Source organism: Rutidosis leptorrhynchoides, chromosome 8, assembly GCF_046630445.1.
Source record: "Rutidosis leptorrhynchoides isolate AG116_Rl617_1_P2 chromosome 8, CSIRO_AGI_Rlap_v1, whole genome shotgun sequence".
Taxonomy (NCBI): domain Eukaryota; kingdom Viridiplantae; phylum Streptophyta; class Magnoliopsida; order Asterales; family Asteraceae; genus Rutidosis; species Rutidosis leptorrhynchoides.
This window is the reverse complement of record NC_092340.1, coordinates 217,177,482-217,191,884: the sequence shown is the minus strand read 5'-3', so window position 1 is coordinate 217,191,884 and position 14,403 is coordinate 217,177,482. Positions and strand designations below refer to the sequence as shown.

At 30.9% G+C, this 14,403-nt stretch overlaps 1 long non-coding RNA gene across 5 annotated transcripts; it reads right to left on the bottom strand.

The window, feature by feature from the left end:
- Positions 1–3,062: 3,062 nt before the first annotated feature.
- On the bottom strand, positions 3,063–6,351 carry LOC139861677 (uncharacterized). 5 transcript variants are annotated; one of them, XR_011763883.1, is made up of 6 exons: positions 6,116–6,351; positions 5,827–5,995; positions 5,154–5,706; positions 4,494–4,548; positions 3,664–3,791; positions 3,063–3,562 (listed from the first exon to the last, which is right to left on the bottom strand). It is a non-coding gene; the product is annotated as an uncharacterized lncRNA (long non-coding RNA). The 5 variants fall into 5 exon arrangements; XR_011763881.1 differs by having other exon boundaries at positions 3,063–3,820; XR_011763879.1 differs by having other exon boundaries at positions 3,063–3,791.
- Between the last annotated feature and the right edge of the window lie 8,052 nt (positions 6,352–14,403).

Here is a 14,403-nt window from a genome sequence, read left to right as displayed (position 1 = left end):
TATTATGAAAGGATATGCATATCTGTCAACTTTCGATGTAATGGAAGTTTGTCTTTTAAAAACGAATGCAATGTTTGTAAAATGCATCATATAAAGGTCAAATACCTCGCGATGTAATCATATGTTATTGTATTCGTCCTTATGGTTTAGGACGGGTCGCTTCAATAAACCCTAAATCTAAACCCTAAACCCTAACCTAAACCCTAAATCTAAACCCAAAACCCTAAATCTAAACTCTAAATCCTACACCCTAAACCCTAAACCCTAACCTAACCCCTAAAAACTCTAAACCCTAACCCTAAACCGTAGAATATAAACCCTAAATCCTAACATAAACCTTAAATCTAAACTCAATAACCTAAAATTAAACTCCAAAGCCTAAAATCTAAATTCAAAACTCTAAATCTAAACCATAAACCCAAACCTATACTCTAAACGCTAAATCTAAACCCTAAACCTAACCTCTAAACCCTACATTCTAAATCTAAACCTTAAACACTGAACCCTAACCTAAATCCTAAAAACTCTAAACCCTAACCCTAAACCCTAAGCCCTAAGATATAAACCCTAAACCCTAGAATTTAAACCCTAAATCTAAACCTAAAACCCCTAAACTCTAAACCCTACACCCTAAACCCTAACCTAACCCCTAAAAACTCTAAACCCTAAAATATAAAATATAAACCTTAGAATCTAAACCCTAAGCTAAACCCTAAACCCTAAATCTAAACCCAAAACCCTACACCCTAGAATCTAAACCTTAAACCATAACCTAAACACTAAATCTAAACCCAAAATCCTAAATCTAAACCCTAAACCCAAACCTAAACCTTAACCTAAACCCTAAAATCTAAACCCTATACCTTAAACCTAAAGTTTAAACCCTAACCCTAAACCCAAAAATCTAAACTCTAAGTGTAAACCCTAAACCCTAACCTAAACCCTAAACCCTAAACCCTAAATGTAAACTCAAAACTCTAAACCTAAACTCTAAACCCTAAAATCTAAACCTTAAATCCTAAACCCTAAACCTAAACTCTAAACCCTAAACTATAAATCTAAACACTAAGCCTAAATAAAACGATAATCAATTATATCTTAAATAAATATATCATAGATTTTAAATTACACCATAAACAATTATATCATAAATACATTATAAACACTAAAAAAACCCATAAACAATTAATAGCATAAATACATCATAATATATAATACAGATACATATTTTAAATAAAAACATAAACAATTATATCATAACTACATCATACATCATAATATAGTATAAACAAAAAAGGTAACCTGCGACAAAAAAATGGATATCACATTATGCTCAAGTAGTGGAAACTTTATTCCGGGTAGACCAACTAAAGTACGTTCAGAATACTTAATGATTTTCAACTGAACGTATGGAGTTACTTATAAATGTGTCGTATTAAATGATTGTCAAAGTTTGGTTATAACTCTAAAGAAATTGCAAGGCTAACGACTTTTTGTAATTTGAAAACAGTTCAAATAGAAAATATAATAAGATGAGAAGTTACAAAATTTTAAGACAATTTTATAGGTAATTCGAACTTCTTTCGAATCTCCTTTACACAAAACCTAGTCAGACTGCAAAAATAAAAAATAAATATAAAACCAAAGGATAAAAAACTACTATTGTTAAAAGATCAAACGCGAAAGATCAAAACTTGTGTTTATGATCTTTATGAAACTTGAAGATCTAACCTTTTGCTTTAAGGATCTTCAAGAACATAAAAGATTCAAGCAAAACTATACCGTGTTTGAAATGTACGGTTTCTCCGATCTTAGCGTTTTCACTCAAAATAAACATCGCAAAAATAACTACAACGCGTTTGAAAGGTGTGGTTTAGTCTAATCTTCGCGTTTTCACTAAAAATAAACATCCCAAAGAGTTGATGAATCAGAAAATACTCACCCCAAATTCACTATCAAATACGTTACCCTTTCCACCCTTAGGTTGCATTACTCTACAGTAAACCGTACAAGCCAATTCTTTGTTATCGTCTATGATTAAGAGATATAACATGAGTAATACATCGACCAAATAACATTTACCAATTTGCGGATGAGCATCCAGATTTAGCCAACCTTCAGAGATGTAGGTATAATTAAGATAGAAGGTATGGAACCAAATAGCAAATCATAAACAATCACAAATATCATCATAAGCATTGGTTATTCCTGTAACAAAAAAAAAAGAAAGCAAAAACAACCAGGTTATAAGGACCGGGTCTAAAATTCATTGTACATAAGTTTAATAACATATAACGATCAAATCAAGCAACCACAATCAAACTGCACCTATAAATAAATTATAAGAATATAATTATTCATCAACAATTCCTCACGTCTGGCAAAAACATGTAGTTGAAACACCAGACGCACATACTTCTAACTTTCCCATTATTATGACTTTATGGGTCAAAAAATTATTTTCTAAGGATTACAACAACAAAATTATCCACGCCTCTACGTGTAAAATAAATTTACCAAGCTTTTTTTTTTTAAAGGCAAAACTAAATATTATATTCAAATAAGAGGTACATTACAGAGCATAGAGAGATATGCTTACGCAACTTACGAAACTTACGAAACTTAGGCCTATAACTAATGTGTCAAATGAAAGAGGGTAGACCTCTTACATCAAAAACGAATTTTAACAATATTACATTAATACTCAAAACAAACCAAAAGTGACTGACGGTGTTAACCATGATCATCATAGACGCTAGGATTTAGGAGCCATTGATTCAGGTCAATTGAACAGGTTAAAGAAATATAACGCTATAATACATTATCCTTTTCAAACTACAATAAGTTATCAACAACGTCAAATGTACGTTATAGCAACTCTCCCTTATTATCAATTAAATAGGGAAAAAAATTTATACTTTGAGAAGTAATTAATATTGGAGCTGAACAGGTACAGACCATGTGAATTTGATACCTGATATTAATACATGTTAAATATATAAAGTTTTTGTTCTGATGAAAATAATGGACTTCAATTCAAAAGTAGTAATAAACACGGGTTTGAAAAAAATACTATATAATAATAAACAATAGTATACTTGTTGATAATGGATACTTATTTTATATAATACAGTAATATATAAGTAAGGTGCAATGGATTAGTATCATATGCCAAGATTAAATGATACTCCATTGTATATTTGTTCGTTACATATACAAATTTCTAAAGAATCTGTAGTTATCAATTTATGATTGCATCAATACTTGTAACTGCAAACGAATGTGCAGATGGTGTTCCAAAACAGGTGTAGTTATCAATTTATGAAAGTTCAAAACAGGTGTAGTTGGTCCCTGTCAGGGACCAACCACGCGTGTTTTGAAAACCACAGGGACCAACAACTCCGAAAATGAAGTTCAGGGACCAAACACCCAATTTCTTGTAAACCACAGGGACCAAGCGCGCAATTTATTAAGCAGAATTTGATTACAAAATTAAACATACCTTCGGAGATTAACACGTAATCTATTGTAACTTATGTCGTCTCTAAATCAATTGTCGGAACTAATAAAAAAAGCAATATGTTTTAATATAAGTAAAGGCAGGTAATTAGACAAACGTATACCACGAAAAGCAAATTAAAATAATGAGACCACAAACTTAACTCATCTTCAGAAGTTAACATGTCACTCCAATTGATAGACGCAGCCTGAGTAATTTGTGAACCCTCAACAGCTGTTGTAGCTATATTATATATTCATTAATTTTCAGCAGGCTGCAAACCACACATTGTCTGCATTGTTACAGGATTAGCAGCTACAACTGCGCATTTCAATTTCTATACATCATAACACAAATGAGATATAAACAACTAAAACACGTTAAAAATAAATCGCAACGAATATTATTATCTGGGACACATGTGGCCGAGTATGTGATTGAAACATAGATAGACATAGAAGTCAAGTGAGCTGAATCGAAAACATTTGCAGTTGTTGCAGTTGCAGTGGACAAATGATAAGTAGGGTGAATGGCCCAATATATTGAGAGGCATACCTCTTTCAACAGAGTATTATCAGCAGCAAGATTCTTAGCAGAACTCTTGTGACATTTTCTACTTGCCGTTAAACTAATCTAGCGTATCACAAAAGACTCCTAATAATGTTATCGTCCCAAAGAGACAACAATATACCACATTTAACACTATAAAATAATATTCCAGTTGGGTAGCTTCAAGGAGTTTAAACATCATGCTAATGTATCCCAAGGGTTTTGTAGACCGCTACAAGGAACTCGAAACAATAATAAGCCGTTTAAAAGTATTGATGACAAACTAATATAGTAGGTGCAACTAAAAACCAAACAACCACCAAAAAATTGTAGTTCTAAAATTAACTCTAACAACCATCGTCAACATAAACAATCACATACTACAACCAAATATAAATGACATGGAAAAAAACCAACAAAAGGAAAAAAAAAAAAAAAAACTTACAGTACAATGTTGAAAGCTGATAGTATAAAGAAGCTCAAAAACCTAAAGAAACCACCTGCAAACACAAAACAAACCTTGAAACCGATTGGCAAATCAACTCGCAAATCCAACAACAATCGAAGACGTTAAAGTGAACACAAACATGCATTTAGAAGAAGCAGATGATCGAAGTTAACATGCAATAAACCTACCTATGGCATTAACACTTATCGACGTCAAACAAACCAAAAAACAGAGCAGGGAATTGACGATGAAAGAAGAAAAGGAAGCGTGATTTTGATGAAATCAATATTATGAAAAGAAAAAAAAGACTAAATACGTATACCTATAGTGGACACGTGTAGAAATTATGAGTTCATTAACCCTAACAGCTGCACAAGCATTAAAGCTCTGAAAAACATAATTTTCCCAAAAAAAAAGTTTGCCCCATCCAAGGACCAATCCAGTGACGTCTACAAAACAATGCCCACCAACTAACCACTCATGCCAAATAGACGATGATTAACTATACAAACCAATAAATTATATAACCCTTTAAAAAACTGGATTTTAATTAAAATGCAAAATTACCGATAGGGAGGAAGTGAATAGTAGCTCTTGCTCTTTTCTAAATGAATATATAAAATAATGAAAAATTATGTATCTTATTTCATCGAATACCTTGTGTCCATTGAAATAATTGGATGTTCCATCCTACATGTTTACAATCAATTCCATGTGTAAAATGTAAGTCAATGTGTAGAACTGAAATATTACTGATATAAGAAAGTACTTCAAAAACTAAAATAAGATATACCTTTGTGTATTATACAGCACTAGTGTGAAACTACCTGGAGTTAATGGATCCAATAAGATATACATTTGCGTAGGAATGTGGTTTGCCAAAGTATCATGATATCGTCAAAAACCTAAATAAATTAAAGGAGGAACACTATTTAGTCTGAGTTTATTATAACGAAAATTTGACTTCTAATGACCATTTCCAAGAATCAACAGCCCCTTGTTTGACTTCTAAGGAAGCGATTTCATTGTTGAGTTCCAGCAGCTCATCGTTTGCTCGTCCAAAAATGTCTCGCGTCCAGCTCCAACACCCTTCTCATTTACTGCTAATTCTCTTGATCCTTTCAATTACCAGCGCCTTTTCTGTTGTTTCAATCTTGTATAATCTACTGAATCTATACCGCAACCTTTGTGCTCTTAACCAAACATCGTCCTAAAAATATATATTATTTATATTAATATATATATATATATATATATATATATATATATATATATATATATATATATATATATATATATATATATATATATATATATATATAAACTATACCTGTTAATCTGGAAGTCGGTATACCAAAAAATTGGATGATGATTTCATGATTAAAGTTTGGAACTGAATTGAGCCTGAGATTACCAAGATCGTTTATCTTCAACATGTTTAATTTCTTTCATCCTCATCCCAAATTCAGGACCAACATTTGATTCATCACTGTTTGATGCTTCAGTATTATAAATATTTTATTCCCAACGCATACATAAACTAATTAACACAAGCGATTGATTAAATATAAAACAAAATAAATGTATTTATAAGAATATACTGGAATTAACTATAGTACCTCCATTTTGTTTGACAATTTGATTGATGATTAAACCGTGGCACTGATTTGAAACTGATAATTATAAGATCCTTTTCATGTTTAATGTTTAATTTCCCCATCTTCAAATCGAATATAGGGCCAACATCTGCTTCATCATTAACAAATATGCTAGAGAATGAACTGAGGTGCAAATTGCTGCCATATTTAATTGGTTAAAGGGATGGCTAATGACCTAGGTAGAATGAAACCCCTAATTTTGTTGAAAACTCCGTGGTTCGCATTTTTATTAAGGGTATTAAGGGTATAATATTGATTAAGAATGATTTATTAGCTAATATTTTAAGTGAATGATTAATGACCGTTGGATCAAGGGGTATTCTGATGTAATTTTCCAATCTAAAGATAATTAAGGAGGTTTTGAAAACAATTATTAGCTAATCAAGACTCTCTTTTAATGTATATAGTGATCTTGACAAAATCCAGTAGATTCGAGTAAATCTGGAATATACTTGGTTGATTCTAAGAAATTAGTGTTTGATTTTATCAAATCAAAATTTATAATGTAGAAAAACTGTTGATGCATTTTCTGTAAGTCCCTAGACATCTAGCCTACGTTTGTAATTAGTACTTCAGTTTATGGGATACCATGATCGCTCGTTATTATCCTATCTGTGTTTGTATCTGGTTACAGGTACTGCAGGAACGCGATATGGATGTATGACTATGTTAGACTTAGTCAGATGTGCGAGTGAAGTCTCACTCGTACGGCTGACCGGCTCATATGAAACGCCCCGTCCTAATCCATCCGGACGAAGTCCATATTGATTATAAACGATTCATAATAGTTGATTACATCGCGAGGTACTTGACCTCTAAATGATACATTTTACAAACATTGCATTCGTTTTTAAAAGACAAACTTTCATTTCATCAAAAGTTGACAGGTATGCATACCATTTCATAATATCCAACTATAAATTACTTAATAATAATCTTGATGAACTCGACGAATCGAATGCAACGTCTTTTGAAATATGCCATGAATGACTCCAAGTAATGTCCTTAAAATGAGCAAATGCACAGCGGAAGATTTATTGCATACATGAGAATAAACATGCTTTCAAGTGTCAACCGAAAGGTTGGTGAGTTCATTAGTTTAACATAAATTATCATTTCATAATTTTAATAGACCACAAGATTTCATATTTCCATTTCTCATAACATACGTCCCATGCATAGAGACAAAAATATCATTCATATGGATTGAACACCTGGTAACCGACGTTCACAATATGCATATAAGAATATCCCCATCATTCCGGGATCCTCCTTCGGACATGATATAAATTTCGAAGTACTAAAGCATACGGTACTTTGAATGGGGCTTGTTGGGCCCGATAGATCTATCTTTAGAGTTCGCTTCAATTAGAGTGTCTGTTCCCTAATTCTTAGATTACCAGACTAAAAAGGGGCATATTCGGTTTAATAATCCAACCATAGAATGTAGTTTCGATCACTTGTGTCTATTTCGTAAAGCATTTATAAAAGCAGCGCATGTATTCTCAGTCCCAAAAATATATATTGCAAAAGTATTTAAAAAGGGAGCAAATGAAACTCACCTACTGTATTTTGTAGTAAAAATACATATAACATCATTGAACAAGTGTAAGGTTGGTCTCGGATTCACGAACCTATATCATTTGTATATTTATTAATATACATAGTTGTAATCGGAAAAATATATATGTAAATTTATTAATTATATTCTTTTTATGTTAATAATTTATATGTTCTAGGTATTCATTTTTATATATTTTAGCTAAATAAAATATTAATTTTGTTATATTATATATTAAATGTATATATATATATATATATATATATATATATATATATATATATATATATATATATATATCATTTGTTTGTTAAAATAGTATTTTAATAATACTAAGATAATATTTGTAGTGATAAAATTAATAATGTTAATACTCATATTAGTAAAAATAATAATAACAGTAGTTTTGGATAAAATACATAAATAAAAAAATAATAGTAATGAAAATATTACTTTTTGATAACAATACTTAATTCTTAAAAATAATAATAATCATAAAAATATCTATTTTACTACTAACGTTAATATTGATAATAAGTTCAATTATAACCATACTACTAATCGTATTAACAATAAATATGATATTATTACTAATACTTTTGTTGTTGATAATGATAATAATACTAACAATTATAAAATGTTACTAATAATGATATTTATATTAATAGATGGTATTAAGTTCATAATAATGATAGTAATTATAATGATCAATATAATAATAATAATAATAATAATAATTTTAACAACAATTATAATACTAATAATCATAACATAAACAATTGCAATAACAATACCAATAACAATAATATTAACAATAATACTAATAATAATAATAATAATAATAATAATAATAATAATAATAATAATAATAATAATAATAATAATAATAATAATAATAAATATAATGAAAACTACCTTAAATAGCCTCTTTAAAAAAAAAATATGTCAAGAACCGGACTCGAACTCGAGACCTCTTGAATACACAAACCACACCCAACCATCTGTTCCAGCCCGCTTTTCTGAATTAATACGAATCTGGTATCTATTTATTCTATATTTCTGATTCCTCTTCTTCCTCACCACAAAACAGTATCGACCAAGAAGCAATATAATCATAACAGATACATTTGGCTTCGTTTAGAACTATTAATACGAAACAAAATTAACTTGACATGGTGATTTTAGTTAAGAAATACAAAATAAATAAGTAAAAACAGCAACAGCTGTGTTTCGAAGAAAATAAAAAAATTAAAACTCAAATCGTGATATGGAGTGTTAGGCATTTTCAGATTGGAATTATAAAATGAAAACAATAGTAATACGTTCCTATAATCTTTTGAAACAATTAATTGATCCTAAAACATGGAAACGAATTTGAATTTTTCGTGAAGAACAAAAGGTTGACTTTTGAAGATTGAACTTTGACTTCGAAATTGAATCTTGATAGGATAAATTGGACCTTGAGAGTTTTCAGATAGTTTAAGTAAACGGTTTCTAACATAATTGCATTAATAGATTTTGCAATTAGATTTGTATTTGAGTTTTTGGTATATCGACCCAGGAACAGAGATGAACTTGTATTTCTTTTTTTCTTTTGGAATAATTAGAAAGAGTGTCTTGTGTACTGATTTTAATTGAATAAGTGAAGCAGTAACGTGGTTGTTATTTAGTGATGATTGATCAAAAGCAAACAAGATTACGTACAGAAAGGAAGAAATCCTTTACCACCGACAGAGATAGATAACGAATTAGTTTTTATAAATTGATTTTTATATTTCATGTATTATTATCCATAATTAATATATATAAATACATTATTAATAAAAATGTGACGACCCGGAAATTTTCGATCAAATTTAAACTTAATCTTTATATGGTTTCGACAAGATAAGCAAAAATCTGTAATGTTGAGTCTCAAAGAAATTTTGAACTATTATTATATATTCAATTACCCTTCGACAAATCCCGACGATTCACGAACCATTTGTAATAATAATATTATTCACATTACTTTTATTATAAATGTTAAAAATTAATATTTGTATTATAAATTGTTTTATATAAAATATATAAATATGTAAAACTTGATGTGTACAAGTATTATCAATATTATTGATATGATTATTATTAGTAGTTACATTATTATTATTATCATTATTATTAAAATTAATAATTAATATTAATGTTTGTATAACAAATATTAAATATGTCTTCTTATATATTTAAAATATATATATATATATATATATATATAAACAATTATACAAATAGATGTATAAAATCAAATATAGATAAATTCATATATATTTCCATATATATATAATATATCGATACATATGCTTATATTTAATATAGTTAAATACTTATATAAATACAAATATATATTTAAACATTAGGATTAATTATTTAATTATATAAATACAGATTATTAGGCGTATGATATATAAATATATCAATATCAGTTTTAATTGTTGATGTCTTCTGTGCTGCTCGTGTTACCAGACGACAACCCTATCACCTTCACATAAAGCAAATCAATCATCCTTTAATCTCGGCTTTTATCATTCAATTACTTCTCTATTATAAGCAATCGTACGAAATATATTCCCACTCCAATTCCAACTCACTATCATCTGTTAGGAATTTTGTTTTGATATGGTAGTTGTTGAAAACTCATACCAAATCTGTACAATTTTGTTAGATATCGATATCACCTTTACATATTTGTTTTATTCTTTTTCTATCTTTCTGCTATTGCTTGATGGATACTGTCGGCACAAGGGGATGATTTATCAAAGCCATGAGGAAAAACCATACCACTCACCATCAATGCTTCGTTTCCTGTTTTAGATGAAAGATTTATCATGAGCAACAACCATAACTATTAAACCAACCTTACTTATTCTTGTTGCTATTACTATATATCCTGCTCATCGTGAAACCAACATGAAATATGAACAACTGCTAGAACTACGTTGCTACAACCCTTCTGTTTCTGCTTTCGAGATCAACTCACACAAACAAGACCCGTCAACCATACACTCCACAAACCCCAACACCGAGAACCAATTTCCACCTTCATTTGATTATCATCACCTCAAACCGTAAGAGTAGCTGCAAAATTTTCGAACTACCAAGAATCCCAACCTTCACTTTCAACAAAAGCCAACATATAATCGACTTTCTATTTAATCCATTCATGTATCGATGTTGCTTCTTCTTCTGTTTTCGATCACCCAAATAAACCACCAAGACAAGCAACCATCACCACCCTCCATATTACGTTCCTACTATGACTACTTATTTTTTTTAACCAACACAACAAGAAACAATTAACTACCAAATCACCATGAATAAACCGCCACCATTTTATCACCTTCATACTCGATCATCCATTTAATCATCATTCATCGACCACCATAACCGAGAGCCAACCTCCTCTACCTTTCCCTCTCTCTCATAGTGAACAACCATCATCTTTTGCTCGAGTTGCAGCTAACCGCTATTGCTGCTGCCGGGTTTATGTTGACAAAGACCAAACCCACCAATTTGATTCGGTTGTTACCTGCTGCATATCTCGGGTTGCATGAGCAAACCAATCCTTTAAAAAACCTAAGAAGGCTGCGAATTATCACCCTTCCTGCTACATATTGTATCTTATATTAATGAGGGTTAGAGACATAATGAAGTGGGTATATAGTGGAAAACTTGAAAAGCATTAATCCCTTTATTTCATTTATAAAGATCCGATACTTTACAGCAAAGCAAGTGGCGATTTTTTTGTGGTTGTTTTACTAAGTGGCCAACATTAATGATCATATAAACCCACTTGTGTTGTTAAAGATATTTTGGGAGGATAAACTTGAGTGAATTGACGGGTTACAGAATAATTTCAAACGTATTCAGGTATTAAACTTTGTTTGTGGATCATCTAATTGGACCGAGAGCTAGTTACAGCTGGATGCATTTTTTTTTATTTTGTCGGGCTTATGAAATTGATATTGGACCAAAGAAGTAGTGCACTATAGAAATTGAGCCATGAGTTTATTTAAGGAGTTGGGCCGTAGGTTCAGTTTGTCTTTTGGGCCGAGGTCATGCTCTCATACCCGTTGTGATTCGATGCAAGATGTAGAAGAAGGAGCACACCGATATTGCTTATATATATATATATATATATGTTTCGGTGAATTAAACACAAAAACAATAGGTAGAACACTGGTTGGAGTGATTGTGTTAAACCGAGAGGTCGTGGGTTCGATTCCGGGCAAGGGCATTTATATTTTTGGGGACTTATTCTCTTGAGGTAGTTATCCCACTTTTATTATTATTATTAAAGTTATTATTATTATTATTATTATTATTATTATTATTATTATTATTATTATTAATGTCATATTTATTAAGTTTATCATTGTTATTAGAATTATCATTGTTTTAGTATTTATATAAAAAAATATATATATATATATTTTTACATATATCATAACTATATTAATATTACATATTGATTGAAATATAATGTTATTATTATAAAAACATTAACTAAGTTATACATAATAGATAAATACCTTTTAATATAATCATAATTATATAATTATCTAAATTATATAAAATAGGCATAATTAAACTATTTAATAATATAACATACAAATTATAAAGTATGTTAATATATAAAACTTGTTTAATTGTTATTATATGTATTAATATATAAATAAATGATATAGGTTCGTGAATCTGAGGCCAACGTTCCATTGTTTAATTGTTCAATGTCGTTATGTGTATTTTTACTACAAAATACAATACGGTGAGTTTCATTTGCTCCCTTTTTAATTTCTTTTGCAATATATATTTTTGGGACTGAGAATACATGCGATGCTTTTATAAATGTTTTACGAAATAGGCACAAGTACTAAAACTAATTCTATGTGGGTTTGAATCAAAAATCCCCTAGCTTGGTAACTTTAACTATTGGTTTATGAACTGGTAGGCGCGAATCCTAAAGATAGATCTATCGGGTTTTACACCCCCACCTAGATGTTGTTCTAGTCATTACTAAACTAGAAGAACGGGTGTTTAGTACTTCGAGGTTAACGGAACGCACTTGATTCGGTGCACATATTATTATAACTCAGGGGTACACACTCTTGTTAAGGCTAGTTACCGGGTGCCCACTACTTAGAATGCTTTTCATACACTTGCGAGTGTATTATGTTTATAAACATGAAATCTTGTGGTCTATTAAAATGATGAAATGAAATGATTACTATAAACTTATGAACTCACCAACCTTTTGGTTGACACTTTAAAGCATGTTTATTCTCAGGTTTGAAAGAAGTCTTCCGCTATGCATTTGCTCATTTTAAAGATATTACATGGAGTCGTTTATGGCATATAGAAGTCCGTTCATCGTGATGATACCAGTTGTGGAAGGTTTCGTCCTGATGGATTGGGACGGGGCGTTTCAGGTGGTATCAGAGCGGTGGTCTTAGCGAACCAGGTCTTGCATTAGTGTGTCTAACTGATAGTTGTTTAGATGCCTTAGTGAGTCTGGACTTCGACCGTGTCGGCATGTCAAAAGTTTTGCTTATCATTCTTTGTCAAAAAATATCTATCTATCACTGTCAGTCTCGACACTTCTTATTGCAATTTTTGCCTAAATAGTGTACAGACAAATTCATATCCTAGCATATCTGCTAATCCATATCTCAGCGTATCTATCACTGTAAACTTTATCTGACATGTTTCCTTAATTCCCTCCGCAATCTACGGGACCTTCTATGCTATATATATAGGTATTAGGTATTCTATGTAATTAGAATATCATCCGATATCCGAAAATCATTTCATATCAAAAATCTTCTAATTGATCGTGTAAGATGGACCCTACATCTAGTTTGGATTCCATTAGTTCCGGAAGCGATTTCGAAATGTATATTGAAGTAGACTCCGAAGTCAATGAACCAGAAGTGCCTCCACCAATTAGCTATTTTTCTTTCTGGAGGAAATGGGGGTGGGTCCGAGACTTACTCACTCGATGGAGGAATGAAGAAGGCGAACCCTATCGTGAACCAAACTTACCCCCTAACATCGGAGAAAATGACGTACTTACCGGTGAACCTATGCGCAATACTGTTTTCACCCTTCTTGCCAAAATATTCCGCCTCGAAGGTCGCATTACTGCAATCTCAGAAAATATTCAACCTCTACTTCCGGATACCAATCGAAGGGGGATATTAGAAGAAGTTAGGGAACTTCGAATTGATAATCAAGATTTAGCAAATCAGATGAGTGGGTGGATAGAAATGATAGAGGGTAGGATAGAAACCCTGACAAGAATGGTGCGTGATTTACAAGCATCACAAGCACCACAAGCACCATCAACATCAGCACCGACAGCATCAGCAGCACCAGCGGCATAAACAGTACCACCAACAACAATATCCGCATCCCACACCTCAACATCACAACCTGTTCTACGAACATCAACATCATATGCACCATGGATACCAAGGAGTACCAACAACAAGTAACGATGAAGTATTGATCCATAACTTCATCAATATTCTGCGAAGAATATGTGGATCCTAATAGCTTTAGAGATTATTTATTCTAGCTCAAACCGAAAATCAAATGAGTTTAATATCATATTAACTCATTAAATCCATAATTACATCTGAAGAAAACATAT